Source organism: Aquarana catesbeiana, linkage group LG03, assembly GCF_042186555.1.
Source record: "Aquarana catesbeiana isolate 2022-GZ linkage group LG03, ASM4218655v1, whole genome shotgun sequence".
Lineage (NCBI taxonomy): Eukaryota > Metazoa > Chordata > Amphibia > Anura > Ranidae > Aquarana > Aquarana catesbeiana.
This window is the reverse complement of record NC_133326.1, coordinates 363,508,003-363,535,184: the sequence shown is the minus strand read 5'-3', so window position 1 is coordinate 363,535,184 and position 27,182 is coordinate 363,508,003. Positions and strand designations below refer to the sequence as shown.

General features: G+C 45.9%; 1 protein-coding gene across 2 annotated transcripts in view; it reads right to left on the bottom strand.

The window, feature by feature from the left end:
- PPP2R2B (protein phosphatase 2 regulatory subunit Bbeta) overlaps positions 1-27,182 on the bottom strand; it is a 600,069-nt gene that overhangs the window by 248,227 nt on the left and 324,660 nt on the right. The window lies entirely within an intron of this gene.

The window sequence follows — 27,182 nt, the reverse complement described above, 5'->3', positions numbered from 1 at the left end:
GGCTACAGACGAAGACCACAAAGGGTGCCACTCCTGTCAGCTAAGAAAAGGAAACTGAGGCTACAATTCGCACAGACTCATCAAAATTGGACAATAGAAGATTGGAAAAATGAACGTAAAAAAACGCGCCATGCCTCTTACTAAATACCTCAGATGGTCTACTTTTCAAAAAAGGCCATTTGTGGGATATTTGTACTGTCTTGGCGTTTTTGGGTCCCAAGAAATGATAGGCCATAAGTATCAATTTTCAGAGAATATAAATATATATATGGTTTTGAACCAGAGAGAGCAAGCCTTATGTGAAGAAGCCAAATTATAGTACACTCAGGCCAAGATTAACATTTTTTTTGATAGATCAAGTCTGGTGTCTGCTTCGCAGACTTTGGATAGATGTAACAGGTGTGGAAAAATTGGGCTTTCATTGTCTTCCTCCTCTTCTACTCCTCTTATATACACAATACATTATTACACCTTATTTGAACTTCTCCAAGATGTCCAGACAATGCCCCATCAATATACTCTTCTGTATTGGCAAGCTGCATGTTCATGCAGCCATCCAGAGACCAGGTATCCCCTGTATTCTATACCCTGCTTCAGTTTCACCATTACTGACTTGCCATTAAGGAATGGTTTTAGGGTTTAGAGGCAAACTCATCCTGCCACTGAAGCCGTTCGCTGATGTACAGACCAGTGGAAGGAAAAACATTTTTTCCCACGGAATGCTTCGAGAACACACCGCCAGAGAGAGCATTGAAATTATAGGCACCTGTCAAACAGGTGAGGAAAAAAATTGTTCCTTGGGTGTTAAATGTGCCCATGAAACTTATACCAAAAAATGACTTAAAGATAAATTCAACACCCACAAAGCTAGGCAGCCTAGACAGAGATCCTAGATCCCAAAAACATTTAATCAGTGACATCAGCATAAGGGGCATAATAGCTGCTGCTAATCCAGGACTAATTTTGACAAATGTCAGCCGGTCAACGGAGTCTGTGGACAGACGCGCTCTCTTATCTGTCACAAAACCTCCGGCAGCACTGAATGCCCATTCAGAAAGTATGCTGGATGCAGGGCATACTCATATGCATACTGGGCACGTTCTGGCTGGTGGTCAGTAGGGATGAGCCGAACACCCCCCGGTTCGGTTCACACCAGAACCTGCGAACGGACCGAAAATTCGCACGAACGTTAGAACCCCATTGACGTCTATGGGACTCGAATGTTCGAAATCAAAAGTGCTCATTTTAAAGGCTAATTTGCATGGTAATGTCCTAAAAAGGGTTTGGGAACCAGGGTCCTGCCCCAGGAGACATTTATCAATGCAAAAAAAAACTTAAAAAACGTCCGTTTTTTCGGGAGCAGTGATTTTAATGATGCTTAAAGTAAAAAAAAAAAAAAAAAAAAAAAAAAAAGTGAAATATTCCTTTAAGTATCGTACCTGGGGGGTGTCTATACTATGCCTGTAAAGTGGCGCGTGTTTAGTCCCTGCACAAAACGTCATTTTTAAAAAGAAATAAAGTCATTTAAAACTGCTTGTGGCTTTAATGTAATGTCGGGACCTGGCAACATGGATGAAAATCAGTGAGACAAACGGCATGGGTACCCCCCAGTCCATTACCAGGCCCTTTGGGTCTTGTATGGATATTAAAGGGAACCCCGCACCCAAATTAAAAAAGGAAACAGCAGTATACAGGCGGTGCAAACAAGATAGGGACTGTAGGTTTGTTGTTAAGTAGAACCTGTTTGTAATTTCAAACTGGTACATTTTTAACGTGTTTAGCTCCAGCCAACAAATCTATTTTAAGCTTTTTGGAAAACATAGGGAAGGGTCATCACCCCTGTGACATTTGTTTTGCTGCCTGTGCTCCTCTTCAGAAGATTTCACCTCACTTTTTGTCCCAATGACAAATGTTTTTTGAAAATTTGGGTTTTTTGTGAAACAAGGATTGGTGATAAAGCATCAGTGGAAAGGAGAAATGTTTTTCCCATATTAACTCTTACAGGAGAGAATTTCCCTTCCTAGGGGTAGATTTCATCTCACTTTCTGTTGTCTCCTTCTGTTTGCAAGTAGGAGTCGTTTGTAAGTTGGATGTTTGAAAGTAGGGGCCTGCCCTATATACTCAGCAGAAATTTGGGCCTTAGGTGGTGTTGTGGCCACAACACTGTAAGCCCTCACAGGGCCCTGTTGTGAAATATTAGATCAAGAATTATAATTACATGCCCATCAGGGGCAGAAAAATTGGGCCTTTGGTGGTGCTGGTGCCACAACACTAAGTCCTCACTCGCTCTTGGTGGGCGCAGAAACGGGCCCTGCTGTGAAATATTAGATCAAGAATTGTAATTACATGCCCCTGTTGAACAGGGGCTGAAAAATTGGGCCTTAGGCACTGGTGCCACAACACTGCAACCCCTCACAGATACTCTAGTTGGAACGCAGGAACGATCCCTGCTGCAAAGTATTGCATCAAAAATTGTAATTACACACCCCTGTTAAACAGGGGATGAAAAATTGGGCCTTAGGCACTGGTGGCGGCACCCAGAACCAAAAATGTTTTTACACGCTATCAGCGTGATCATTGAGGAAGAGGATACTCAGGATAGTCACTCATCAGCATAGGCAGTCTTTGAAGGGATCTGAGATTTCAAAAAAAATTATTCGGTTACATCAGCATCAGGTGCTTGGTAGCTGGTGGTGATCCAAGACTGATTCATTTTTATGAAGGTCAGTCGATCGACCGAGTCGGTGGACAGACGCCCCCTGTGATCGGTTACAAAGCCTCCAGCAGCACTGAATGTGTGTTCCGAAAGAACGCTGGACGCAGGACAGGCCAGTAGCTCAATTGCATACTGTGCAAGCTCTGGCCAGTGATCCATCCTCAAGACCCAGTAACCCAGAGGATTTTCGGTGGGAAAGTTGTCCAAGTCAGATCTAGCCCCTAGGTATTCCAGCACCATGTAAAACAGACGCTGGCGATCATACCTTGGGGCTGCGGACTAAAAAAATTGTCTGAACGCATCGGTCAGACGGCCACCTTCTCCACCGCTCCTTCTTTGACTGACCGAAGCCTCAGCAACACGTTGTCCAGAAACAGGACACCTCCCAGTCTCTGGGAATGCGTTGCACAGACCTTTCTGCAAGTCCTCCCGAAGAGGTTTCATCCTCTGCGATGGCAAGATAAGGTCTGCAATCTTACCCTTGTAACGTGGATGAAGGAGGGTTGCCAGCCAGTATTGGTCCTTCTCCTTGATACCACGAATACGAGGATCCTTACGCAGGCTTTGCAGGATCAGGGAGGCCATGCAGCGTAGGTTTTCTGAGGCATTCGGTCCAGAGTCCTCTGGGTCACTAAGGACGACATGGTCCGCAACCACCTCCTCCCAGCCACGTACAAGTCCATGTGTTTCTTGGGACTGATCTCTTAAAGACTGCTGCTGATGCTGAGTGCCAGGCTCCACCTCCATACTGACACAATCCTCCTCCTCTACCTGTGTGATCGGCGGGCACGCAGGAACACTGTCTGGATAAAGGGGGCCTTGAGAGCTAAGATAGTCCTCCTCTTCCTGCCTCTGTTCTGCCTCAAGTGCCCTGTCCATTATTCCACGCAGCGTGTGCTCCAACAGGTGGACAAGGGGGACAGTGTCACTGATGCATGCACTGTCACTGCTCACCATCCTCGTGGCCTCCTCAAATGGTGACAGGACAGTGCATGCATCCCTGATCATGGCCCACTGGCATGGGGAATAAAAAAAACAAGCTCCCCTGACCCTGTCCTGGTGCCATAGTCGCACAGGTACTCATTGATGGCCCTCTGCTGCGTGTGCAGCCGCTGCAGCATGGCCAACGTTGAGTTCCACCTGGTGGGCATGTCACAGATTAGGCGGTTCTTGGGCAGTGTAAACTCCTTTTGGAGGTCTGCCAGCCGAGCACTGGCATTATATGACCGGCGGAAATGCACACAGACTTTCCTGGCCTGCCTCAGGACATCCTGTAAGCCCAGGTACCTGCCCAAGAACCGCTGCACCACCAAGTTAAGGACGTGAGCCAAACAGGGCACATGGGTCATTTGTCCCTGTCGGAGGGCAGAGAGGAGGTTGGTGCCATTGTCGCAAACCACCATTCCTGCCTTAAGTTGGCGTGGCGTCAACCACCTCTGAACCTGCCCCTGCAGAGCTGACAGAACCTCTGCCCCAGTGTGGCTCCTGTCCCCCAAGCACACCAGCTCAAGCACCACATGGCATCTTTTGGCCTGCATACTTGCGTAGCCCCTTGAACGGCTACGGAGCACCGCTGGTTCCGAGGATAAAGCACAGGAAGAGGCCATGGAGGAAGAAGAGGAGGAGGGGGTGGAGGAGAGAGGTGTGTCACAATCATTAGTAGTGGCATTTTGGAGGCGTGGTGGCAGAACAACCTCCAACACTACTGCACCTTGTCCTGCATCCTTCCCAGCTGCCAGCAGAGTCATCCAATGCGCCGTGAAACTTAGGTAACGTCCCTGACCATGAGTCAGCGGTAATATGCACCTTACCGCTGACCGCCCTGTCCAGCAAGGCATGGAAATTGCCTTCCACATGCCGGTAGAGAGCCGGAATTGCCTTCCGTGAGAAAAAGTGGCGTTTGGGTACCTGCCACTGAGGAACCGCACATTCCACAAACTCACGGAAGGGGGCAGAGTCTACCAACTGAAAAGGCAGCAGTTGAAGTGCTAGCAATTTTGCCAAGCTAGCATTCAATCGCTGGGCATGTGGATGGCTGGGAGCTAACTTCTTTCGGCGGTGCAGCAGCTGGGGCAGGGAAATTTGCCTGGTACAATCTGACGTCGGTGTACCGAAAGCAGATTGCCCCCAAGTACTTGGCTGCGACACACTTAATTCTACACCTTCATTCCTCTCAGAGAGGACTGAAAGTATAGTGGGGTTGGAGATCTCAGCTGATGAGGAGCAAGGAGAGGTCCTCTTTGTTCTTTGGTGTGGGACTTTTAGATACGCTTGCGAATGAACTGCATGGCAGGTCAACATATGTCTGGTCAAGCATGTGGTGCCCAAGCGGGAGATGTTTTGGCCATGCAAGATACGCTTGAGACATATGTTGCAAATAGCAGCGGTGCGATCTGATGCACTCGTCTCAAAAAAGGCCCACACCAAAGAACTTTTGGAATAACGCGCAGAGACAGCAGCGCCCTGCACATGCCTAGCTTTGGGGTGTGATGCAGTCAGTGTGCTGCCCTTAGGCTGGCCCCTGGAGGGCATCCTGCCTCGGTGGTGATGTGCCGCCTCCTCTCTCCTATCAGGCACCCACGTTGAGTCAGTGACCTCATCATCCCCTCCCTCCTCATCACTGGAGCAAACCTGGCAGTATGCTGCAGCAGGGGGAGCATGACTGCCAGATTGCTGTCCTTCTTGGGCACCCCCTCTGTCCATGCTCACGTTACTGCCTTCATCTAGCTCAGTATCATCATCAGGGCCTTCTAAACGCTGGGCATCCTCCTGGAGCATGTACCCAACACTGTAGTCAAACAGTTCAAGGGACTCCTCAGGAGGACATGGTGGGGCTAGGGAAGGAGTCACTGATGCCATTGAGCCGAGGGAATAGGCCGCGTTGGCAGCTGCTTTGCCAGACAAAGTACCCTGAGCATGGGTGTGAGAGGATGAGGACGGCTTGGTCATCCACTCGACCAAGTCTTCTACATGTTGCGGCTCAACACGGCCAGCTGCCGAAAAAAAGGCCAAGCGTGTCCCACAGCCACGTGCTGATGAGGATGCACCGTCTCCACGACCAGCACTGTTGCCTCTAGACACAGAGCCTGCTTGCCACTGTCTGTTGGCCTTCCAGACATACTAATGGCCTGTAGCTGCACTAAGCTGGGATCTCTCTCTCTCTCTAAAATATATATATATATATATATATATATATATATATATATATATACATATATACACACATACACACACACACCTATCTCTATACATACTGATACTGCAGCTAGCAAAATCAACTGCCTGCCTGTAGTATGAGAACACCACCAACCTTCTACAGGTATCTTTAGCTGAACACTGTGCAGAGCTCACAAAAAACTAACTTGTAGCTTATTTAGCTGCCTGCGGTAGTGATAGGATCAGGAAAACACCACCAACCTTCTACAGGTAGCTTTAGGTGAACACTGTGCAGAGCTCGCAAAAAACTAACTTGTAGCTTTAGCTGAACACTGTGAGGACGACGCACTACACTAACCTGTAGCTTTAACTGAACACTGTACACAGGTCGCACTACACTAACTTGTAGCTTTAGCTGAACACTGAGGAGGACGCACTACACTAACTTGTAGTTTTAGCTGAACACCGTGAGGAGGACGCACTACACCAACTTGTAGCTTTAGCTGAACACTGAGGAGGATGCACTACCCTAACTTGTAGCTTTAGCTGAACACTGTGCAGAGGTCACATTAAACTAACTTGTAGCTTTAACTGAACACTGTGAGGAGGACGCACTACACTAACTGTAAATAGTCTAGCTGCCTGACTGTGGTACTAATAGGATCAAAAGAACACCAGCAATTTTCTTCAGGTAGCTGTAAATACTGTAACAAGACAAGCCTGCCTGTCAGTAGGAAGATATATATACACATACACACACACACACACACAAACACCTGGGATGCATATATATACACACAATACACTGACTGTCCTGCCTAATCTAGCTAACTCAAATGAAATGACACCGTCTCTCTGTCTATCTAAGCACGCTGGGACACACTACACAGGGCCGCCGTGCAGGCGGCCTTATAAAGTGTGGGGCGTGTTCTAAACCCCCTGAGCCATAATTGGCCAAAGCCACCCTGGCTTTGGCCAATTACAGCTCTCTACTGACGGCGCTGTGATTAGCCAAGCATGCGGGTCATAGTGCATGCTTGGCCAATCATCAGCCAGCAATGCACTGCAATGCCGCAGTGAATTTTGGGCCGTGACGCGCCACACGAATTTGGCGCGAACGGCCCATAACGTTCCCAATTCGGCGAACGAACGAACAGCCGATGTTCAAGTCGAACATGGGTTTGACTCAAACGCGAAGCTCATCCCTAGTTTTCAGTTTGTCATGATCTGGTAACCCAGTGGATAGTCTACTGGGAAGCTCTCCATGTCTGTTTTTTCCCCTAGAATATCTTCCACCATAAGATGCAAACGCTGCAAAGCTGACAGCCCTGGGTGCCGAGGACTCGTTGAATAGCCCCTTGAACGCTAAGGGGGTACTGGTGGTTCATAGGACAATTCAGCAGAGGAGCAGAGCGAGGAGGAGGAGGAGGAGGAGGAGCAGCAGAGCATGGAGGAGGAGGAGCAGAGCATGGAGGAGAAGGAGCAGAGCATGGAGGAGAAGGAGCAGCAGCAGAGGAGAAGGAGCAGCAGCAGAGGAGAAGGAGCAGCAGCAGAGGAGAAGGAGCAGCAGCAGAGGAGAAGGAGCAGCAGCAGAGGAGAAGGAGCAGCAGCAGAGGAGAAGGAGCAGCAGCAGAGGAGAAGGAGGAGCAGCGGAGGAGGAGCAGCATCGGAGGAGGAGGAGCAGCATCGGAGGAGGAGGAGCAGCATCGGAGGAGGAGGAGCAGCGGAGGAGGAGGAGCAGCAGCGGAGGAGGAGGAGCAGCAGCGGAGGAGGAGGAGGAGGAGCAGCAGCGGAGGAGGAGGAGGAGGAGCAGCAGCGGAGGAGGAGGAGGAGCAGCAGCGGAGGAGGAGGGCATGGAGGAGGACATCAAGGAGGAGGGAGGAGGAGGGGGGCATCATGGAGGAGGAGGGGGGCATCATGGAGGAGGAGGGGGGCATCATGGAGGAGGAGGGGGGCATCATGGAGGAGGAGGGGGGCATCATGGAGGAGGAGGAGGGGGGCATCATGGAGGAGGAGGAGGGGGGCATCAAGGAGGAGGTGGAGGGGGGCATCAAGGAGGAGGTGGACCTGACCGTTCTTGCATCACCCCCACCAGCTGTATAGAGACATGGCAGCAAAACAAGCTCCAGCACTGAGCCCTATCCTGCATCCTTCCTAGTTGCAAGCAGTTACCCAGTGTGCTGAGAACGAAATATATTGTACCTTACCATGCTTGCTGGACCGCATGTCAGCAGTAAGGTGCACCTTGCTGCTGACTGCCTTGCCCAACTATGCCAAAACCGTGCCTTCCATGTGATGGTACAGAGCTGGAATGGCCTTATATGGAAAGAAATAGCGACTGGGTACCTGCCATTGTGCTACAGCAAATTCATGGAAGGGGGCAGAATCCACCAGAAAGGCTGGAGTTGTAAAGCCAGCAAATTGGACAAGCTGAAATGTAGACGCTGGACATGTGGGTGGCAGGGACTTTTTTTTTTTTTTCGATGCAGCAGCTGGGGCAGAGAGATTTGCCTGCTATACTCCACAGCTGTTGATGTGCTGCTGGCAGATGTGTTGCAAGGACCTGTGACACCCTTTACCATCATCCCTGTCAGTGGCGGCTTATGAGAGGTCATGAGATATAGCGAAGGTAGACATGAAAGGTGAGGGGAGAGGAGGAGAAGAATTGTGTCCCTTGTGTGTGGCTCTCAGGTGCTCTTGCCAATGGGCTGAGTAGTGAGTGGGAGGTTAAATGCCTTTGCAAGCATGTGGTACTCAAATGGTTGGTGTTTTTGCCACACTTGATCTGCTTGCAGCAGAGAATGCAAATTGCTACAGTGTGATCGGCTGCACATGTGCTAAAAAAGGCCCAGACAGCTGAGCTGTGGGAAGTGGGCCAGGAGAGAACAGCTCCACAATCTGATGGAATAGGGTGGCTGCTCTCTACTCTTCCATTATGCCTGCCTCTCTGGAGGACATCCTGCGTCGTTGGGGTTGTATCTCCCCCTCACTTTCCTTCTCTGCTCTATCTGGTACCCAAGTCATGTCAGTGACCTCTTCATCCCCTCCATTCTCATCACTGGAGCCAAATTGGCAATACGTTGCAGCTGGGGGAACAACACTGTCTATTTAATGTTTATCAGTGTTCTCCCCTCTCTGTAGACTCATTTTACTCCCTTCCTCAACCCTTAGAACCAACATTAGAATCAAGTAATGCCTGTGCATCGTCAAAAAGTGGCTGACGTTTTGTTCAATTAATATAGCCAACTCCTCCATGCATGAAGTATGCCAGAGGAAGAAGAGGAAGAGGAAGAGGAAGAAGAAGAAGAAGAGGAGGAGGAGGAGGAGGAGGAGGAGGAGGAGGAGGAGGAGGAGGAACAAAAACTTTGCTTCTTTTTCTATGGATTTAGCCTGCATTTCCTCCATGAGCATGATGTCGTTTATCTCAGCCACCCATTCAATGAGGGATGGAGGAGAGGTAGCTTTCCAGTGTCTGGGAATTAAGTGTCTCGCCGCACTTAGGAAAAATTTGAGAAGGCCATGTTTTTGGGATTTAAGGGTCCCTAGAAGTACGGAAAGAAGTGCTGTGACTTGGGAGGGCGTGATAGATTTGTCATATATTTCATTATAGATTTGAAAGATTTGCGTCCAGAAAGGCCGGATCATATCACAATCCCACCAGATGTGCTTATACGTACCCTTTGCGGAGTTACATCTCCAGCAGGTTTTGGTTGCCGATGGGAACATAGTCCTGAGAGTAGTTGGGACCAGATACCACCTTGATAGTAATTTAGAATTTTTTTTCTTGAGTAACTCGAGATTGACGATTTATGGGTAAAAAGAAAAGCCTTACCCCATTCCGCCTCTGTTACGTCTTTCCCAAGCTCCTCTGACCATGCAGTGGTGTATTTAGGAAGGTTGTTGTAGATGTGGTCTAGTGACATCTTATATATCAGTGATAGGGTATGTCGTGGCGTCTCTGCGTATGTAGTTAGTTGTTCAAACCCTGTCAGAGGTCTGTGGATTAGATTAGAGTCGTGAAGTTTTTTGTAATAGGAGGTTAAGTGTAAACAGGTAAGCCATGTAACCCTAGAGGGAGCGGCACTGCGAAGAGTCACGAAGGCCCCGTTTTCAGCGTCTACATATTGTTGTGCTGTGGGCCAGGGATATCTAGTATAACCTTCCAAGCTGTGTGCAAGTCTACCTTCTGGAAGGGCTGGATTATCGAACAAGGGGAGTAAGGGGACTTTGTTCAATAGACAGTGAGTATGCCTCCCTTTTTCGATACCATACCGCCAAGGCATCTCTGGTGAGGGGGGATAACATTGGAGCGGATTTATGAGTTTTATCGACTCCCCAGAGAAGTGCCCTCAGGTTGTCTGAGGACATATCCTGTTCTACCAAGGTTGATGCTTTAGTCAGAGGGCGAGGGAACCACTCCAGAACTCGAGAGATTACTGAAGTATGGTATACCTCAAAGTCAGGTAAGCCAACCCCCCCCTTTATAAGTGGGGGCGCATAGAAGCTTATATTTCAGTCTGGGGTGGCTCCCTTTCCATACAAAGCGAATTGCCATGGTGCGGAGGGCCCGAAAGAAGGCAGATGGGAGAGCAATAGGAAGAGCTTGAAATAAATAAAGTAATTTTGGGAGTATGTCCATTTTCAATGCGCTCATACGTCCAAACCATGACACCGGTAGGTCCTTGCGTTCCTCAGAGAGGCATCGCAGCTTAGTTAGGAGAGGGCTAAAGTTTAGGGCGTAAATTTCTGATATACATCTAGGAATAGCGGTGCCTAAATATGAGATGGAACGTGTCTGCCATTGGAATGGGAAGTTGGCTTTAAGAGTCATCAGGGTATTTTGTGTTAGTGAAAGGTTCAGTGCTTCTGTTTTGGAAACGTTTAATTTGTAGTTACTAAAGTGGCCGAACCTATTAATTTCGGCTAGTATTGAAGGGATGCTAATATGGGGTTGGGTCACATAGAGGAGCAAATCATCTGCGTATAAGGAAATTTTACATTGGGAAGAGGGTGTCTGAATGCCGTGTATATTTGGATTCATCCGGATGGCTTGGGCTAAGTGTTCAATCACTAAGGCAAACAGTAAAGGGGAAAGCAGACAGCCTTGCCTCGTGCCGTTGGCAATTGAAAATTTGTCCGATTGTGTACCATTCGTCAAAATAGTGGCCGTCGGTTTCAAGTAAAGAGACATGATACGTGCTAACATTCTAGGGCCTGATCCTATCTGGGAGAAGGTGGATTGAAGAAAGGACCAGCTTACCCTATCGAAAGCCTTCTCTGCATCGCAGGAAAGAAGGCAGCTTGGAGTGTGGGTGTGTTGGGCATATGCCATTAGGTGTATGGTTTTGGTGGTGTTATCCCTAGCCTCACGACCAGGGACAAAACCCACTTGGTCTCTGTGTATAATGTTGGGTAGGAATGGTGATATTCGATTGGCAAGGATCTTGGCAAAGAGCTTCAAGTCAATGTTTAATAGGGATATTGGTCTATAATTAGGGCATGAAGCGGGGTCTTTGCCTGGTTTCGGTATGACTACAATTTGGGCTTGGAGGAGGGTTGCAGAGGGGGTTATATTCCCATCTATCGCTGAGAACGCCTTTGCTAGGAGAGGTGATAATAATAGTGGGAATGTTTTATAAAAACGTGGGGAAAACCCATCCGGACCAGGACTTTTGCCAGATTTGAGATTTTTTATGACCTGTATAAAGTCTGTGTCAGAAAGGGCAGATTCCAGTTCTTCCAAATCGGAAGAAGGGATGGTGGGTAGGGCGGTTTCTTGAATGTATGAGGGGAGGTCTTGCGGAGGGCGCCTGTGGGGGGAGATTATATAAAGAAGCGTAGTATTGGCGGAATTCCTCCGCTATTGCTGAGTTATTCATTAATTTCCCTTTAGTTGTTGAGTTAATAAAAGGGATGGGTTTCCTGATTTGATGGGGGTGCAATGTGTTTGCCAAGTGCCTACCGCATTTATTAGCTTGAGAGTAGTGAACAAAACGTCCCTTATTCTTTGCTACCAAGGAACGTTCCGCAAAGATTTGCAGGAGGTCTCTCTAATTGTTTGACCATGTCAGGGTTCCGTTTATGTGAGTCTTCCAATGCAGTAATGGAGTCGAGGAGTCATGGAATATCTACTGTACGCTCTCGTTTTAATCTGGATCCATGTTGGATAAATTTGCCCCTGAGGACACATTTAAGCGCTTCCCATTTTATAAGTGGGTTAGTATCGTCGTGTGCATGATCCGTAACAAAGTGTTTAATGGTCTGTATGATGTCCTGCACGCACACTGAGTCAAATAACAGGTTATCATTAAGTCTCCAGGAGGTTCTAGTTTTAACTGACGGAATCCTTCCTAAGCTCAAGTGGATGGGGGCATGGTCAGACCAAAGGGTAAGACCTATAGAAGTGTCCGGTTTATAGTCCAATAATGTCTGGGAGATGAAAATGTAGTCCAACCTACTGTAAGAGGAATGTGCAGGAGAATAGTATGTATAGTCCTTGGTAGAGGGGTGAAGAACTCTCCACACGTTCACAAAGGAAAGCTCAGCAAAAATTGTTCGGATTTTGGTCAGAGAAGCTGGGGAAACAGAGGACTTACCGGTTGATGTATCGAGACGGGGTATCAAGGCGGCATTAAGGTCTCCTCCCAGGATCATGTTGATCGTGCTGAAGCGTTTTAGACAAGATGTAACAGAAGAGAAATTGTAGTTGGTCCTGATTGGGAGAATATATGTTAATGACCGTGTATATCACATTTAAGTATGACAGTTTGAGAAAAACATATCTCCCTTGTGGGTCTATGTAGGAATCTAGCACATATGGTGTAAACGTGGCATGAAATGCAATAGAAACCCCTTTGGACTTAGCTATTGGATTAGTACTGTGGAATCAGATGGGGTATTGCTTATGTAGGAAATGCGGGATTGTGTCTGACCTAAAGTGGGTCTCTTGGAGGAGGAGAATTTGCGTACGTAGTTTATGGAAATGGTACAAAATTTGCCATCTCTTTTCCGGGGTGTTGAGGCCCCTACAATTTAAAGAGGAGACTTTCAAGGAGGGTTGCGTTGCCATGAGAGGGGAGATGTGAGTGGAGTGTTAGCTTGGATAAGAGTGAGGCCCGCTGCCCCAGAACAAAGAGGGGGAAGGAGAAAGAGGTGTCGCCATCCAGTGGCGAACATAGGGAAAAAGAAAAAAAAAAGGGGGGGTGGAGGAGGTGAAGATGAGGTGAGAAAAAGAAAAAAGAAATAAGAAGAGTAAGGCCAATGGGGCCTAACTATAGTGTTGTAACCAACAAGTCAGCAAAACCCACTATGGGTGCTGAAAAAAACCTAAGAGGGGGTACGTGTCAGAGCACGGAGGAGCCCGCACACACCGGGCAACAAAAACGTATTTCTTAAATTTACTTGGAAGCTCAGAGTCCCCCACTGCAGCACATATTTTATGTAGCTAACCGATTATGGGCCACCTCAGGGGGGAACCCCGGGGAAGCCCTGTGTAGTATAACAGCAGTGAGGGTCTGTTACTTAACTGCAGACAGGTCAAATATATCCGCTTATTAACAAGAAAGGAAGGGCAGGAGGGGAAGGTGAGGGAGGTAGGTACCAACAGGTGTAACCATTATCTAGAAGATTATCACATTACCATAATGCAAAGTAAAATGACATAATGTCTGTCAGTGCAATCAAAAGTGCGATAATAATATATCTATTCAAAGTCCCAACATAACTAAGAACCGGGACGACATCACGGGTTGGAGGCCTGTGAAGAAAAAGAGTGGTTAATCAAGAGGTAGGGGGAAGGAGTTCATCCTGCAGTCGACTTGGACGCTTCTACTTTTGAACGTTTGTTCTTCTTGGATTGTTTCTGCCAGCCAGTGTTGGTCTGAAATCCAGGGGTTGCTGCATGAAGTGGCCAGTCTGGTAATGGGATCTGTGGTAGCTCGAATGTTCCTAGGAACTTTGGTAAATCCCCCAATGTGCGGAATGTTGCTGATTTGCCTTTATGAGATGCAGACAGGTCAAAGGGGAAACCCCAGTGAAATCTGTCTATATCCCCCTCTTTTTGTGGATCAGGGGTATGCTGGGTGTCTCCCCCACCTCTCCTCCCCATTACCAACCTGTCAGCTGAATCTGTGAAGCGGTGTGAGCCTCGGAATGTCCGGGGTGTGCGGGAGCTCCAGCAGGGCACGTCTGTTCACAACATGCGCTAGGCCACGCCCCCGCAATCTTGGCTCTTAAATTAGGTATTTACAGGATTTATATTTATGAATCATTCACAGAAGGGGACACTGCAATGGGAGGCAGTGCCGATGGCGTATACAGGTTAGTGTTATGAGAGCAGCAGGAGGGGCTGGGGCTGCTCAACACAGAGGGGAGGGGGGAGGAGGACACAGGAGTAGAGAGAACATAACAGATAGCAGGCTGCTGATGACAGAGGCATGTAAACGGACCACGGTGTCTGGTCTCTGCAGCCATGATACACCATGGTCAGTTTACAGAGGGGTGGGGAGAAACTGGCAGGATCAGCAAGGTTTATTTTTAGGTGTTACAGGGGGGGCCAAATGGCACAGGACAAGTGCTGTGTCATATAACATGCTTTAACTAGTTGCTGGCTGGCTGCCCGCCCACCGTCAAATGCAACGGTGCGGATCTCGTTCTGGGACGGTGTCCCAGAATGGCCACTTGCGCGTGATGGCCATGCCGTTGGGACACGGCGTGACTCCGATCTCTGTAATGGGGCCACATCCGTGGCTCTTTAACCATGTGATTGGCTGTGTCCAATCACAGCCGGTCACATGTAAAACACGGAGATGCCGGTAATCTGCGCTCTTTGCCACACACAAAGTGTGTGGCGAGGAGAGCGGATCAGCAGCAACTCCCCGTAGGGGGACATCTACACATGTAATCAGGGCAATAATCGGTGCCAGATTACAATATAGTGCCAACTGTGTCACCAATCAGTGCCCACCAGTGGCAGCAGTGCCCACCACTACCCACAAGTGCCACCAGTGCCCATTAGCGATGCCAGTCAGTGCTGGCTATCAGTGCCGCCCATCAGTGCTGCCAATGCCCATCACTGCTGTCGATCAATGCCCAGTGTCGTCCATCAGTGCCACCCATCAATGCACTGATGCATCAGTGCCCACCAGTGCAGCATATTAGTGCCACCCATCAGTGCCCACTAGTGCAGCATATTAGTGCCTCATCAGTGCCGCCTATCAGTGCCCACCAGTGCAGTATATTAGTGCCTCATCAGTGCCACCTAATCAGTGCCCATAAGTGCCACCTCATCAATGCCCACCAGTTCAGCCTATCAGTGCCCATCAGTGCTGCTCAGCACACATCAGTGAAGGAGAAAAATTACTTAGTTACAAAATTTACTGACAGAAGCTAAGTAAAAATTGATTAAATACCACCAAAAGAAAGCTCTATTTGTGTGAAGAAACTGATAAAAAAATGTGTTTGGGTACAGTGGTGTAGCATGACCGCGCAATTTTCATTTAAAGTACAACAGCACTGAAAGCTGAAAAATGGCCTAGGCAGGAAGGGGGTGTAAATGCCCTGTAGGCAAGTGGTTAAAAGGAGCAAAATCCATTTTTTTTGGAGGGGGGGTGTTAAATGCTTTAAGTGTTCCCAACCACATGGGAGAGCATTCAGAATTATATTATTATGGGTATTTTTTAACACAGAGCTATCATTAAAAGATGGAAACTAACTCTCCTGCCCACCCTACCACTTTACATTATACCCTTTCTTTTGGATACAAAAGCAAAACAGCCAACAATCCATACAAATGTAAACTGGATCAAGTGCATATAGTAATCTTCCAGGTAGAAGGGTCCACCTGGTCTGTAGTGAAATTACATCAACTTGCGGCAAATAAACCGTATAATCCTGGTTTAGTACAGTAATTAAAAGGAAGGTAAAGATAAACTGCCTAGGTATTACTCTGCTGTCATACACATTTTGTACATCTAAGAAAAAACACGAAAGACTGAAACAAAGCCTACTACAACACATGGATGCCACCACACCACTTTAGATTAAGAAACTGTAGTAGACGCCACAAAGAAATTTATCTGAACAAACAGCAGCCAATCACATGATGAAAATGCCAGCAAAATGTTATTGTGGCATGGGTAATGACCAATAGAAGTGGATGGCTTGCCCACCGCTTCAGTTTTTCAGGACACAGCAACCCAACACCTACAAAATGTACATATCACATATGATTGCAGTATTTTGTAAAAGACTAAATTCGTTTTTTGTGTTTTTTAAATGATGCTCCACTGCCAAGAAAGTAACCTTGAAAAGTAAGATAATTTGGCATCTCAAATTCAAATTTAGAGAAGAAACCGGCTTCAATGCAGTAGGAAACTCCCAGCACTTGTGTGTCTGGTTAGCGCAGATAGCGGTTTAAAATATCCATACACAGGCCAGTTTAGAATCAGATATTTTAACAATCTACACATTGACCGGGCAAACATGCTATTCTCTATTCAGGTTTAAGCAAGAACCTTTTTCTTGGCACCACCTTCACTTTTATATAGTCATGTGAAAGTGAATACATCCAAGGCAATTGGTGACTTTTTCAAAATATTTGAACAGGAAAATGTCTTCATTTAAAGTCCTTACAGATAAAGGTGATAATACTTACACAAAATGACATGAAGTATTTATAATCCTAATTAAAGTTCAAATTTGACACATGAAAAAAACAAAGTAAGCCTCTACATTTAAATCTATTACATTAGAATACAGTGTTCCAGATCAGATGCAAATGATTAAAACCTTAAGGAAGGTTTTGTCATCAATTTAGGCCAATATGTATTCTTCTACATATTTTTGGTAAAAACAAATCCCACTAAGCGTATTTTGATTGGTTTGCACAAAAGTAATGGGGTCTACAAACTATGGGATATTTTTATGGCATTTTTATTTATTTTTTACTAGTAATGGCAGCAATCTTTAGCAGGACTGCGACGGACAAATTGGACACCAAGTGACACTTTTTTTGGGACCAGTGACACGAATACAGTGATCAGTGCTAAAAAAAAATGCACTGTCACATTATAAATGACACTGTCAGGGAAGGGCTTAACACCGGGGCGATCACAGGGTTAAGTGTGCTCCTAGAGAGATTTCTAGCTCTGTGGGGAATGGTTTTATCTGGAGGAAGAGAAACATTTGTGTTCCTGATTAGTGGGAACACAAGAGCTCCCTCTTCCTATGACAGAACGGCAGTCTGCCTTGTTTACATAGGCAGACCGTTGTTCTGTCTCTCCTGCAAACAATTGGCAGGTCCCGGTGGCCATGAAACCCATGTCCAATTTAGAGCGGGAGCGGGTCACCGGTGGCACCCCAGACCTAGAAGAGAAAACAACGTACAGGTACATTGTTTTGCACAGCCAGGCCGCCCTGCCGCAGTATATGTGCAGTAGGCGGCCCAATAGCAGTTAAACGCATATCTAGGGTTTGGGATTTTCTTTGCTATTGACTTTTCTATGATGTGGTGTAATCATGACAAGATTAAGAGCTCTCTAAGGCCCTCAGAATTTGGGTTGTAGAGGTCAAGTATCTAGTACAGATTTTTAAAAGATGACAAAAATATTTCAAATCAATCACTATCCTGTAAGGAAAATCTGTAAGTGGCATAGATTTCAAACTACTAATTTAAGGACTGGCTGGCCCAGAAAATTAAGCCCAAGAGCTGACATTTAGGCTGGGTTCACGTGTGCGAATTGGATGCAGTTTTTACTGCATCCAATTCGCATGACATGCGAGTGTGACCGGCTCTCAATGGAGCCGGTTCACACATGTCTAGGGTGGCCACACATATGTGAACCCAGCCTTAGGTGTCTAAAAGAAGTCTTTAAGAACCCCAAAAATGTAATGATGGGATATGCAGTAAAAGTGTAGGTTACTCCAACCTGTCATGTTCCCAATATGTCTCCGTTTTACCATGTGCTTGTGTTAAAAAGTATTTTGTTCTCTGTATTGCTTCCTTTGGGTGAGATCCATAATGATTCTGCCAGTCCCCCTGCTTTCCTATTTCAAACTGACCATGCTAGGGCGTGGAAGCATATCCATCCCATCGTGGTCAGTTTTCTTTGCATTCTACTTGGGAGCACTGTCGGTCTGTCCTCCAATGGTAAGACTTGTGCTGACACGCTCCCCACACAGCTCTTCACTGGAAATATCAGTGTACTGCTAGTTTACATACTGAGCAGCCTAATTTAGCGGGGGGGGGGGGTGTCAAGGAATAACCTAGGGGGAGCAAAATTGCCCTTGCCCCTCTGCAGCGACGCCACTGGTTATGTTATCATAATAAAGATATTGAACCACATGAAAGCATGGATCCATCCTGCCTTGTATCAACGGTTCAGGCTGGTAGTGGTGGTGTAATGGTGTGGGGGATAATTTTCTTGGCATGCTTTGGGCCCCTTAGTACCAACTGAGCATTGTTTAAACGCCGCACCCTACCCGAGTATTGTTGCTGACCATGTCCATCCCTTTATGATTACAGCGTATGACAATGAGGTCACTGTAATCCAATGGCCCCCACAGTCACCAGTTCTCAATCCAATAGAGCTCCTCTGGGATGTGGTGGAACAGGAGATTCACATCATAGATGTGCAGCCGACAAGTCTGCGTGATGCGATCAGGTCACTATGAACCAAAACGTCTGAGGAATTTTTCCTTTTTCCAAAACCTTGTTGAATCTATGCCACAAAGACTTAAGGCAGTTCTGAAGGTAAAAGGGGGTCCAACTCGATACTAGCAAGATGTACCTAATAAAGTGCCCAGTAAGTGTATAATATATATACATATCCAACAAGTAGTGTATCTCTGCGCTGGTCAAAATGGTTACAACTGCTGCAACTCAAGTCCAGGAATGGGAAAGGAAAACAAAATAATGGTGTGCAGTTTCTTAAATTAATGCGACCTAAAGCTGAAATAGTTTGCATTAACCATATATGTAAACTTCAATACCCATTCAATTGTAAATGTGCAAAAACACTCTACTTTAAAAAATATCCTCCGTTCCCAGTTGACAGTTTTGTGGAAACGCAGGGGCCGGAGAATACATGGAACGTCATCTTAACCGGTTGGATGAGTGATACCACCGCCAGTGAAAAACTTTATGCTTGAATTTCTTAACCTTTATGTAAGTGTAACTTATTTTTTTAATAAATTGTCTAACTGTTTTACACTATGAGGCATCTCCCTTCTCTACACACGGTCTCTGAACATTTGGAGTTTACAAAGCATATGGATATATGACATGCAAAACATCCATACCTGTGATCACTTCCTTACAAGCTGTCTTGATCTGTTATGGGGATCCATCTCATCTGGTAAGAGGCTACTTCTCTCAATTGACAGAGTTTTTCTATTTTGAAGCACGGGTGTCTCGAGCAGTGACGTATTTGATATTAAAAATGGATGTAAACCCAATGTCATCCTTTCTAAACTACTGCCATAGGGGTTATCTATAAGGATATACATGCCTCCTGCATGTATCTTTACCTGTCAAATGTCTCCCCTCTGTCTGTTATGAGAGCTGAAAAACTGCAGATTCTGTGGGTGGGTCTGTTATCTGGAGCTCGGTGGGTGGAATCGTGATGTCAGTAGACTCCCACCTACCTCTACACTCCCCTTGTCAATATTCGTTTTCTCCTGTGTATTTCTTACACTGAACTTCTGCTATGAGCTCTAACATCCAGTGAAAAGACAGGAAAGTAACCACATGACCTCAGCATGCCAAATCAGGGTGAGGTGTGGAACAGCCAATCCTTGCAGAGCTGCTGAAGAAAGGAGTGGGAGGGAATTAAAAAATAATGCATGTCTTAGGCTAGTGCACAAGATATGTAAATCACCTGTCACTCACAGCAAGGGGAAGGATTTGACAAAGTTTTTCTCAGTTTGTCAAGATTTTTCTCACTGAACAATAAAAGAGGATTGCTCAGAGATGGATTAACTCTGTGTGGCAAAACAGGGCTCAAATGATAGGAAATCTTATACTCTACAGTATGATATATATATAAAAAAAAAATAAAATAAAAATAATTCGGGTTTACATCCACTTTAAAAGGAACTGTGCACCATTTTTTACTTTGTTTTGTTTAGCGTGTGTGCAATATTAATAATATATATATATATATATATATATATATATATATATATATATATATATATACACACACATATACATACATACACACACACATATACACATTTTACTTTGCATTTCTGTTTTACACTGCATAGGTTATTTTACAAGGTAAGGATTCACATACATACATAGTATACTTGACCCAGAATTAAATCTAGCACAATAAGTGGGCAGTTCTTGCAAAAAAAAAAAAAAACCCCACAAACATCTCACAACTTATGGAATTTGAATGAGTGGATGTCAGAGGCATCACAAGTAGGGATGAGCTTCGAGTCGAACTCATGCTCGTCTCGAACATTGGCTGTTTGCCCGTTTGCCCGTTTGCCGAACAGCGAACAATTTGGGGTGTTCGTGGCAAATTCGAAAGCCGCGGAACACCCTTTAAAAGTCTATGGGAGAAATCAAAAGTGCTAATTTTAAAGGCTAATATGCAAGTTATTGTCAAAAAAGGGTTTGGGGACCTGGGTCCTGCCCCAGGGGACAAGGATCAATGCAAAAAAAAGTTTTAAAAACGGCTGTTCTTTCGGGAGCAGTGATTTTAATAATGCTTAAAGTGAAACAATAAAAGTGTAATATTCCTATAGTATGCCTGTATAGTATGCCTGTAAAGGGGCGCATGTTTCCCATGTTTAGAACAGTCTGACAGCAAAATGAAATTTCAAAAGGAAAAAAAGTCATTTAAAATTACTCGCGGCTATTAATGAATTGCCGGTCCGACAATACACATAAAAGTTCATTGATAAAAACAGCATGGGAATTCCCCACAGGAGAACCCCGAACCAAAATGTAAAAAAAAAAAAAAAAAAAATAATATGACGTGGGGGGTCCCCCTAAAGTCCATACCAGGCCCTTCAGGTCTGGTATGGATTTTAAGGGGAACCCCATGCCAAAATTAAAAAAAAAAAAAAAAAAGGCGTGGGATCCCCCCAAAAATACATACCAGACCCTTATCTGAGCACGCAACCTGGCAGGCCTCAGGAAAAGTGGGGGGATGAGAGAGCGCCCCCCCTCCTGAACCATACCAGGCCACATGACCTCAACATTGGGAGGGTGCTTTGGGGTAGTCCCCCAAAACACCTTGTCCCCATGTTGATTGGGACAAGGGCCTCATCCCCACAACCCTTGCCCGGTGGTTGTGGGGGTCTGCGGACGGGGGGCTTATCTGAATCTGGAAGCCCCCTTTAACCAGGGGACCCCCAGATCCCAGCCCTCCCCCCTGTGTGAAATGGTAAGGGGGTACAAAAGTACTCCTACCATTTCACAAAAAACTGTCAAAAATGTTAAAAATGACAAGAGACAGTTTTTGACAATTCCTTTATTTAAATGCTTCTTCTTTCTTCTATCTTCTATCTTCCTTTGGCTTCTTCCTCCATCCTCTTCTTCTTCTGGTTCTTCCTCCGGTGTTCTCATCCTGCATCTTCATCCGTGGAGTCTTCTTCCTTTCTCCTCGGGCTGCTCCGCATCCATGATGGCATGGAGGGAGGCTCCCGCTGTGTGACGCTTCTCCTCTTCTGACGGTTTTTAAATAACGGGGGGGGGCACCCAGTGACCCCGCCCCCTCTGACGCACAGGGAATTCCCCATGATGTCAGAGGGGGCAGGGTCACCCGTTACGTAACCCGTCCCCTTCTGACGTCACGGGGAATGCCACAGGGAAGTCCCGCCAAGTCTCCGTGCGTCAGAGGGGGGCAGGGTCACCGGGTGGCTCCGCCCCCTGTTATTTAAGAACCGCCAGAAGAGGAGAAGCGTCACATCGGGAGCCTCCCTCCATGCCATCATGGATGCAGAGCGGCCCAAGGAGAAGGGAAGAAGAGGAAGAAGACGACGACGACAAAGAAGACGAAGACAAAGAAGGAGAGGGCTTCCACATACCGATAAGCCCCCCGCCCGCAGACCCCCACAACCACCGGGCAAGGGTTGTGGGGATGAGGCCCTTGTCCCCATCAACATGGGGACAAGGTGTTTTGGGGGGCTACCCCAAAGCACCCTCCCAATGTTGAGGGCATGTGGCCTGGTACGGTTCAGGAGGGGGGGGTGCTCTCTCACCCCCCCCCTTTTCCTGTGGCCTGCCAGGTTGCGTGCTCGGATAAGGGTCTGGTATGGATTTTTGGGGGGACCCATGCCATTTTTTTTTTTAATTTTGGCGCAGGGTTCCCCTTAAAATCCATACTAGACCTGAAGGGTCTGGTATAGATTTTGAGGGGGACCCCACGCCATTTTTAATTTTGGTTCAGGGTTCCCCTGTGGGGAATTCCCATGCCGTTTTCATCAATGAACTTTTATGTGTATTGTCGGACCGGCAATTCATTAATAGCCGTGAGTAGTTTTAAAATTACTTTTTTCCTTTGAAATGTCATTTTGCTGTCGGACTGTTCTAAACACGGGAAACATGCGCCCCTTTACAGGCATACTATAGACACCCCCCAGGTACGAAATTTAAAGGAATATTACACTTTTATTGTTTCACTTTAAGCATTATTAAAATCACTGCTCCCGAAAAAACGGCAGTTTTTAAAACTTTTTTTTGCATTGATCCATGTCCCCTGGGGCAGGACCCAGGTCCCCAAACACTTTTTATGACAATAACTTGCATATAAGCCTTTAAAATTAGCACTTGATTATTCATGTTTGTGTCCCATAGACTTTAACGGTGTTCGAACAAATTTTTTGCCTGTTCGCAAGTTCTGGTGCGAACCGAACAGGGGGGTGTTCGGCTCATCCCTAATCACAAGTTATTATTTCTGCCAGGTTGAATGCCAAGAGTGAGACTGACTTTTCCCTAGTATACTATTAATAAATATTTTAGTTGAAAACATTGGCCTTTTCAATCTGTTATTCAAGTAGATTACCTTTTTTTTTGGGGCATTGTTTAAAGTTCCTATGTTGCTGTTTAAAGGAAAACCTAGTACATCCTATCAGTCTCTGCACAACGTATCAAGTCAAGCATTTTACCATGACAAAATAAAATGTATACTTTTCTGTAACTATTTATGTTATTACAAAGTATCCTTACTTTGGCAGCTCTGTTTCTGGAGTACCAGAAAGTGGAGGGATTACCTCTGAAAATCAGTTTTTTGTTTTTTTTTTGCTAAATACTAGACAAATTTCTTTTAAAAAGGTTCTGCAATTTTCCTAGGACGTTTAACCACATTAGCTCCAGGTGGTTTACCCCCCTTTATGACCAGGCAATTTTTTGCGATACAGCACTGCATTGCTGCACTTCAACTGAAAATTACGCGTTCGTGCGACACTGTACCCAAAAAAAAAGTTTGTTGTTTTTTTGCACAAAGCTTACTTTGGGGATATTTGATCACCTCTGCAGTTTTTATTTTTTGCACTATAACCAAAAATATACCATCAATTTTGAAAAAATTATATTTTTTACTATAAAACATATCCAATGAAAAAAACAAAAACAATTTTTTTCATCAATTTAGGCCAATATGTATTTTGCTACATGTTTTTCTTTAAACAAAAATGCCAATAAGGGTATATTGATTGGTTTTTCCAAAAGGTATAGTGTTTTTTACTAGTAATGGCGGCAATCAGCAACTTATAGCAAGACTGCGACATTGCAGACAATTCAGACACCAAGTGACACTTGATACTTTATTAGGGACCAGTGACACTAATACAGTGATCAGTGCTAAAAAACATGCACGGTCACTGTACTAATGACACTGGCAGGTAAAAGGGGTTATCAGGTGCAATCAAAGGGTTAAATGCGTCCCTAGGGAGTGCTTTCTAACTTCGTGGGATGTGCTTTAGCTGTGGGAAGACAGATCCGTGTTCCTGCTTCGCAAAACACAGGATCTCGGTCTTCCCTACTAACAGAATGGGGATCTGCCTTGTTTACATAGGCAGACTGCCGAAATGCCTCTGTCAGGAACGATTGGCAGGTCTGGGGGACCAGCTGATTGGTTCCCGCTGTTTCCAATTACAGCGGAAGCGAATGGCAGGCAGGGTACATGCGCGCCACAGACAAGGAAGTGCAGAATCACGTACCTGTACATGATACTGTGCAGAGGAGCTGCTGCCCTGCAGTAAATGTATGTGGGGTGGTTGGCAACAGGTTAAAAAGGAAAAACTAAAAACTTTCAAAATCGATAAAACAGTCATGAATGGGTTAACCATTCACAAACAGCTTGCTTTCGGTCGTGATCTGTGATTGACTACAGCTAATCACATGGTACAGGTAGCCAGGTACCATGTGATTGCTGTGGGCCAACCATGGATCACAACAGTAAGCAAGTTATTCATGAATGGAAAGTGAATATAAAGTAAAATGAAGGGAATGGAAAGTTATCGTGTGATCGCGATGACCGGTGAATGACTGGAGGGGCGCTACTATGCCGCTCACTGTTCTCCTTGCTGAAGAGTCAAACATGGGAAAGTAAAGCCCTACTTCTACCAAGATGGCCACTTCTGAACAGTTTCAGACAGTGCACAACAAGGCATGGTAAGTCAGTAATGGGGAAAAAGATCAGCTTCAATGAGACCACAAGCAATACTAGTTACTGATCCTTTGCCCCCTGCCTGCCTTTTCTGGGTACCGATTCATACTTCAGTTCCTCTTTAAAGCTAGTTAAATTAGAAACCAATGTTTTAACTAATTTTACCCTGTAAGCAAGGCAGAAATAGAGTCAGTTTAGACAAAAATATTAGCAAGAGCAAAAACGACATTCTCACAAAATCATGTGTGCCGAAATCTTCCACTCTTGAAAACTCAGAAATACGAAGCCATACAGAAAACACAACCCTTACACCAGAGAACCCAAATATTCACATGACAATGCCCCATCCTACATGCAACTGTCACACCTTATTGTTGTTCATGGTTAGTCAGATATCCTGGAAAAGTATTCATCTCCTCTTCCTTTATGTTTCTGTACACATGACATCCCAATGAAAAATCAATGCTCGTGTCACTCATTCGTACTGAAAGAAAATTGTAATGAAAAAGATTGATCCTTCTTGATCAATGGCCACATTGGAGATATCTTATCTGTAATACAGTGTGTGAGGTCTGTAGCCCCCCTTTCATTCACCTCTTATCTACCAAATTTCACAAGACACACACTCACAGCATGACAGCAAATGTCAATCAGCCTGCAAGGCACAATCCAAACAGCCATCTCCATGTCTTATACTGGCCAGTGGTCTACAGGACTGTTTAAATCGAAAAAAAACAAACAAAAAAAAAAAAAACACAACCACACATGAAAACACACAGGAAAGAGGTTTCGTTTTTACAGATACCGGAATTTAAATCTGATTGGTTGCTTCGCGTTGAATGAAATTAACCAAAAATGATACCCATATTTAAATATAAAAGAGCACTTCGAGTAAATGAAAGTTGTAAATAGAGTTGGGTGAATAGTTCAGCCCGAGCATAAGTTCAGGCCGAACATTGACTGTTTGCCCGTTCAACAAATACCCGAATTATCAGGACGTTCGGCCGTTTGTTCAGCCCGCTGAATGACCACAACGCACTGTGCCACCGCACAGTGCATTGGAAGCCCTGATTGGCTGAGACAATGAAAGCTTTGCCCAATCAGGGCACAGACCACTGTCAGAGCCATGGTTAGAAAAAGTAATGAGAACTCTATCCAATCATGGCTTATTGCTCTTAGTCCCGCCTCACACTAAAAAAATATTCTCCCCAGAGCAGCCATTTGCAGTGTGCTATTGGCATGGAGAGAGATAGAACAGGGCTCTTTTCAGTGCTGCTAGTGAGTTAGTGTGCTATTGTGATCCTATTGTCAGTGTAGAATATCAGTTTAGTGTGAATCTAGTGATCGTTAGAGTGTAGTGTGGCCATTCATTTTTACTTTAGTGTCAGTTCAATATGTCAGGGCAGGTTTCCTGCAGTATATATCACTGCGTTACTGCACGTTTAACGCAGTATATTGCAGTGCATCAGTGCAGTTTTACTGCAGCATATTGTAGCATGTGTGTAGTGAGTACCAAACACCACTTTCCATTGATTAAAGTGCATCCACGTACACATTTCCACATCTATTACAGTTTGTTAATAAGCGCGCTCCCCCCTCCCATCATATCTGGGAGGCCAACAAGGAGAGGCAGACATTCCCATGGCACTGTGAGGGGGCCAGCAGCATACGTGTTCACAGGCAAAGGTGGACGCGGTCTGTCCTCAGGCAGGGCATCATTTTCTCTGTTAAGTGATGTTGCCCGTGCCATTCAGCCACAGCATGCAGATGAAGTGGTGGACTGGCTTACTAAACCATCATCAACCTCCGTCACCCAAGCAGAGACTTGGGTGACAGCTGCCAGAGTGGCTTATTCTGCCTCCTTGTCCACAGCTACTCCTGCCAAAGCCCCAGCATCATGAATGGAAGAGTCAGCTAAGTTTTTTGAATACAGTCAGCCACTTGCTTTTTTTGGTGCACAGCCATTACTTGAGTCATATCTAGGTTCTGAGGTTGAGGAAGGTTGGAACATGAGCCTACAGAGAAGGGAGAACGCTGGTAAACAAATTGGCAGTCATGTTCCCCCAGTTGCAACATATTGCCAAGTTGCCTATAGTGATCATGAAGATGGAGGGGTATGATGAGGTCACTGACGCGACTTGGGTGCCAGATAAAGCAGGAGGAGGAAAGTAAGGGTGAGGCACAACCCCAAAGAGGCAGCCATCATGGAGGAGGAGTAGAGAGCAACCATCCTATTGCACTAGATTGTGGAGCTGTGATCTCCCGGCCCAGTTCCCACAGCTACAGTATGTTTGGGCCTTTAAGAACATGTGCAGCCGATTGCACTGCTGCAATTTGCAAACTTTGCCTCAAGCACAGCAAGCGTGGCAAAAACACCAGCCTTTTGGGTACCACATGCTTGACAAGGCATTTAACCTCCCACCACTCAGCCTGTTGGCAAGAGCACCTGAAAGCCACACAAGGACGCAATTCTGCTCCTCCTCACCTTTCCGGTCCACCCCCCACGATACCTTAAGAACCCTCAGCAGCCTCCACTGACAGGGATGAAGGTATAGCGCAAGGTGTCCCAGGTCCTTGCAGCACGTTTGCCAGTAGCACACCACCAGCTGTAGACTACAGCAGGCACATTTTTTTGCTCCATCTTCTGCAGCGAAAAAAATAAATACAGGTCACTGCCACCCACA